The sequence below is a fragment of the Lactuca serriola genome, chromosome 9, assembly GCF_051521515.1.
Source record: "Lactuca serriola cultivar US96UC23 chromosome 9, Lser_US96UC23_V15, whole genome shotgun sequence".
Taxonomy (NCBI): Eukaryota; Viridiplantae; Streptophyta; class Magnoliopsida; order Asterales; family Asteraceae; genus Lactuca; species Lactuca serriola.
Genome location: NC_136416.1, coordinates 65,275,963 through 65,282,573, shown reverse-complemented (window position 1 = coordinate 65,282,573; position 6,611 = coordinate 65,275,963).

Sequence of the window (6,611 nt, the reverse complement as noted above, 5' to 3'; positions counted from 1 at the left end):
CACAACCACATAATTTGTAGATAGAAGGTAATATGTTAAGCTTGAGTTTGGAAAGAATGTTTAAGGTATTTTGGGGATAATCAGTGTAAAAGCAATAATGGCGGTAAAAGTCAAGCTTGGTTCTGTTCCTTCCTGTGTGTTATGATTTATTGCAAATCACACAGCAAGAAATTTTGACCGATAATTAGGGTTTGATCGATAACAAGGAATCACAGAACGGTTTGATCGATAATAATGGCAGTAAAAATCAAGCAGAAAATCAGAAAATATAGCTATATGATCGATAACCTAAACTAAAAAAGAACACAAAGTAAGGAATTTTGATTGATGAAAAACATTACCGTGATGATTGATGAAGAACAAAAGAAATCGCTCAGTCGCTATGATCGATACCGTGAACTTGTGATGAAGGAATCGGCCAATCGCTATGTTCTGACTTCTGATTTCTGAAGAGCTAAGTCGGTCGATGTGCTCTACAGTGTTTGTGCTCGAATTAGGGTTTGATCGATAACAAGGAACAACAATCTGCGCTGCAATTACTCAAATTTATAATCGTAGATGGAGATTGAAGAGTCGATGGAATATGAATCGGAACTCGGAAGAGTGAAGATTGAAGAACCGAGGGAACTTTTCTTGGAACTTTATAAAGTCATTAAACCAAAAGACGCTTCACTTAAATGAATTATATATATATATATATATATATATATATATATATATATATATATATATATATATATATATATATATTCAAATATATTATTTAATAAAGGCGTAAGTCGGTTGTATCTCGTGTCAAACTCGTTTTTATTGTCGTGTTATATGTGGGCTTTTAATCGTGTTTGAGTCGTGTTACTTTCGTGCTAATTTCGTGCCGCTTTTTTAACATGAACACGACACGACATCGTGATTTTTTTTTCTAAGACGAACACGAATTCGAATTTCAATTTCGTCACAATTTCGTTTCGTGTCGTTTTTTTTTTGTCGTGTCGTGGCATGTTTTGACAGGCCTATAAACACATAGCACGTATTTTATAGAGAAATAATTCATATCTATGTGTTAGAAGAAAGCAACTACACAATCACATGATAAGACGATGCTCGGACAACACTACAACTCTTAAAATAATAATCTTCGATGAAACTGGGATATCTTCCAAAAACTTGGCTTCTCGCGGTCAGAGTTTTGGCTTGACAACTCTATTTCTCGGGATCTTCGGGGCTTTGGGACTTGCTTCGGTGTCGGGATGATACCGGGGCTTCGGGGGTACTTCAAGATATCTAGAGAGGGTATCGGGAATGAGAGAGATGGGAATTAGCAACCATGGTCAGCTGCCCTTCGATTTCTATTTATAGGGCTGAAATCCTGAATTCACGTCATGAATCTCAAATATTCACGTAGTGAGTTCAATCATCATCAGGTGTGTCATTGCAACTTGGGTCTGACAGGCTTCAGGAGACGTCAATACTGAGTTCACGTTGTGAACCCAATGTTCACATCGTGAACTTTGACACAGTGTCGGGGTTCGTGCCCCAAACTTCATAAATTCATATCTTTCGCATACGAGCTCCCGTTTTCGACGTTCTTTATATCCTATTATCTGATTTCAGACATTTTATCTTCAGATGTGTCTCGTTTTCCACAACAACTTTGAACCTTTTAAAAGTAGAGAAAACATCTTATTTATTTTCCAGAAAGTAAACCCATACCTTCCTTGTAGCGTCATCTATAAAGGTAACGTAATACCGGGAACCTCCTATTGATGAAACTGATGTGGGACCGAAGACATTAGAATGTAACAACTCAAGCTTATTTGCTTTTGGTGGCTGACCTATATTCATGAAAGTAACTCTTTTCTGTTTACTGAGTACGCATGGTTCACAGAAGTCGACTGTCACATTCTTCAGTTATGGGATCCTGCCCTTTAAAGCAAGCATCTTCATTTCCCTTCTGACTCATATGGTCGAGTCTTTGGTGCCATAAATTAGAGGACTCCCCATCTCCAATAGTTGTATTTGCTTTTTTTGAGGTCAACTCCACCATATATAGAGTTCCATTATTCTTTCCTTGAGCAATGACCAAGTTCCATTTAATAACCTTCCATTTACCTTTTCCAAACCTTACATCATTCCCCTCTTCATCCAGCTATCTCACTAAGATCAACATTTTCTTTAGACAATGAATGTATTTCACATCCTTTAAAATCCAAGTAGTACCCATTGAAGTTTTTAAAGCTACATCTCCAATACCAGTGATCTTCAGAATTTTACCATTTGCTAGACGAACATTATTGCTGTAAGGTTTGAGATTTATCATGATTTCTTTATTGTGGCAAGCATGACACGATGCTCCTGAACCCATCACCCAAGACTCGACTGAATTTTCTACATAACAAATCAGTGCATCATCATAGTCTTCATCCATATTTATCTCCTTTTTGCCATTATCTGCATGACGTTTAGGACATTTATTTCTGAAATGTCCTATTTCATTACAGTTCTAGCTGACGATTTCTTTTCTGCTTCTTGACTGCCCTATCTTCCTTGTCTTTGATCTTTTTCTTCTGTATCCACATTTGTTTTGTTTTCTGCCCCTCTCTTCCGTATCGAGTAAATTGGTGGAACCTTCTCCTGCATTCCTTCTCTGAACATCTTCGCAAAGAATCAGATCTCTGATGCTTTTGAATGTGAGTTTCGTAGTTCCCGAAGAGATACTGACTGCAGTAATTGTTCCAACCCAACTTTCGGGCAACGAAGATAATAATAATAAAGCTTGGACTTCGTCTTCAAATTGAATTTCGACAGATCCTAACTTAGATATTATCGAGTTGAACTCGTTGACGTGGTCTGTCACAGATGCTCATTCCTTCATCTTCGTGTTTACCAATTTTCTGATCAAGAAAACCTTGTTTGTCGTGGATGGCTTTTCATACATGTTGGACAACGCCTTTCTCAATCCAAACGTGTTCTTCTCATTAACAATGTTGTACGCGACATTCTTCGCCAGTGACAATCTGACAACACCAAGGGCCTCTCGGTCCAATAAGTTCCATTCCGCTAAATCCATCTTCTCAGGTTTCTGTTTAGATAACAGTAAGTGTAATTTCTTTTGATACCATGATGGATTGTGTGGAAACCCTCAATTAGGGTTGTGTGTACAAATTCCAATATATAAAGATAAATATTCAATTTACAATGAGTTCCTTATACTATACATAATGTTTGAATATAGAACAAATAAATATAACATAGTTGTGTTTAGCATGAGCATAGGTTAAAGAATCATCTTCAAAGTACTAGAAGCAACAATCATTATTGTTTAGGTAATCGAGTTCATAAAACATGCAATCTAGCATATTCCATGCAAATATGAAAAAACACATAATGCTTTTAAATGAAAACGTGCAAATGCATGATAAAACATGAAAGAACTTTAGTCCCAAACTAGATTATAACCCGCGTTAAACGTGAGAGAACATATAAAAAAAGACATACAAATGTTTACAGATATTGCATAATAATTATTAAAAAAAGTTATGGTTATTGGTATTATTGAAATATGTAGAAGATACATTGAAATTTATAAATATGTATAATCGTTGAAGGACCTCTTTGTACACAACATTTTTTGTTTTATTAGTTGAACGACATTCTTCATCATAGATAATTACATCATAGATAATTACATTAGTGTAATTTAACGAAAGATTGATACGTAAAACGTTAGGGACAAGACATTTAACTTTTTTCTTTTTCTTGAAGAAGATGAATCGTCACTTGAGTCTATCATTTTGTTTTATTGTTAATGTTGCTTATAAAAGTTAAATATAAATATATATAGGCATATTGATAAGTTTTATTATTTTATATGAGGAAAGTAATAATTATAATGGGACAATATTATCTAAAAAATAAATGCTTGGAATATTTTTGGAGGGAAAAAATCAGGATCATTAAAAAAATTTATATAAGGAAAATACAAATTTAAATTTGATGAAATTATGTATGAAATTATTGAGAAATATTATTTTGGAGAGAATTATATTTTGTAAGGTATAATAATATGACAAAATTCGAAATATGTATATATTTGTTGTGTAAATTAAAAAAAAAATTATTATTACTATATAAAGATAAAACAAAGTAGGTTGGTATGTTATACAAAATAAAAAAAATTTAATCACTTTTTTTTAGTGTTAATGTTGCTTATAAAATCGATATATATATATATATATATATATATATATATATATATATATATATATATATATATATATATATATTGGTAAGTTTTATTATTTTATATGAGAAAAAATAATAATTATATGGGGACAACATTATCTAAAAATAAATGCTTGAAATATTTTTGGATGAAAAATCCGGTCATCGGGATCATTAAAAAAATTATATATGAAAAATAAAATTTTAAATTAGGTTTGAAATTGTTGATTAAATTAATTACGAATAAATTGATAGGTTACGATTGAATTTAATTTTGAAAAGTTTAAATTTGATAAAGGAAACGCGTAAGTTATCAAAATAATTTTTTTTTATAGATATAAGGAAAATACAAATTTAAATTTGATAAAGGAACGCTTAAGAAATAAATGCTTGAAATATTGGAGGGGAAAAATCGAGATCGTTAGAAAAGTTTATATAAGGGAATTACAAATTTAAATTGGGTGAAATTATAGATGAAATTAATGACGACTAAGTTGGTATGTTACAATCGGAATCCAATTTTGGAAAGTTTGAATTTGATAAAGGAAATGTGTAAGTCATTAAAATTTAAAATTTTAAACGCGAAGAAATATATAAAAAAAAATACATATAAAGTTATAAATAGTCAACACAATAAAAAAATAAGATAAAGCAAAATAAAAAAATATATCCAAATAAATAAGAATCATTTTGTTACATATTATTTTCTCATTCATTTTGTTACATGACAATTAACAATAATTGAAAAAAAAAACATTTTAGGGTTTCGGGATTCTAGCGATTGTCGTGAACGAAATAGCTTGATACCATGATTGATTGTGTGGAAACCCTCAATTAGGGTTGTGTGTACAGATTCCAATATATAAAATATTCACTTGACAATGAGGTCCTTATACTATACAGAATGTATGAATATAGAACAAATAAATATAACACAGTTGTGTCTAGCATGAGCATAGGTTAAAGAATCATCTTCAAAGTACTAGAAAGCAACAATCATTATTGTTTAGGTAATCGAGTTCATAAAAAATGCGATCTAGCATATTCCGTGCAAATATGAAAAAATAAAGAATGCTTTTAAATGAAAACGTGAAAACGCATGATAAAACATGAAAGAACTTTAGTCCCAAATGGTTTCAACTTTCGAGCAATTGGATTCCAAGGTCTGGTAAACAAAAGGTGAGCATGCTTTTATCTTGGAACTCAATTAAAGCTACATCCATTTAAAAAAAAAAAAAGACCAAAACAAATCCACTCACTAAAATCAATTGACCCACACCATGCAATCATGCACAACTCAATTCAACTATCTTCCTCCAGAAGCTCTCCAACTACCCTTAAAAGGCCAAACTCTCATTTCTTAACATAAAAGGCAACACAAAGTCAATTTCCATAGATTCTCCATGTTTCCCCTTTTAATTCCTTAGTTTTCACTCAACAAAACAAAAGAAATCATTAACAGACGAATGGAGAAACTATTGACTATTTTATCCCTAACCACTTTAAAGAGCTTTTCACTTTCCCTTCAATTATTCAAAAAGGCCTCACCGGATTCTTGTTGGTACTTCGCTTGATACACCAAATATCCTTGTTTTTATTATACCATCCACTCCAAAATTCCTAGAAACTGAACATGTAATTGATAGATGCATATTCCAACATGTAACGGTGTTTAAACTTATGGCAAAATTGTGTAGGATGTATGCAAAATGACTAATGTAACCTCCATAGGATATGAAAACTTTATCATGATATAACATGGGATATTATTTGTAATTGATAACATCATTTTATATAGTGAACTTTTTTTCTTTACAAAAAGGTTAATCATGTCTAATGGCCACTTCTTGAGCTACTTGATGTCTTTTAAAGAGTATCTTTTACTCAAGGCCATAGTGCTGGTATCTATCAATTACAAATAAAAAAAATAAAAAATAAAAACAAAACGACTCTACTAATACTAATCCAACGGTTAAGATGTATTGTTGAAATAGTCACAATTTTTAATAAGCCAATAATCATATAATTTTGTTGTCTAGTTTTCTATTTAGTTAAGGTTAAATGCAAGAAACAACCACAAACTTTCGTTGGTTTGTTTATTGTAGCATCTTATTTTTCAATTTCTTTCTTTACAACATTGTACTTTAAAAAATCTGTTCAATTAAAAGTTTACAACAATGTCATCCAAATACAAAACAATTTTCATTGTTATAATTGGTCAAAAATTTCAAAGTGTAACGACCTTCAATGAAAAAATTGGAAAGTACAATGCTATAATGGGGTAAAATTTTCAAAAGTACAATGTTTTATAAAGATAAGGAAATGTCAACATGTTTTCATTGATTTGTTTATCATATCATCGTATTTTCAATTCTTCATACAACATTGTA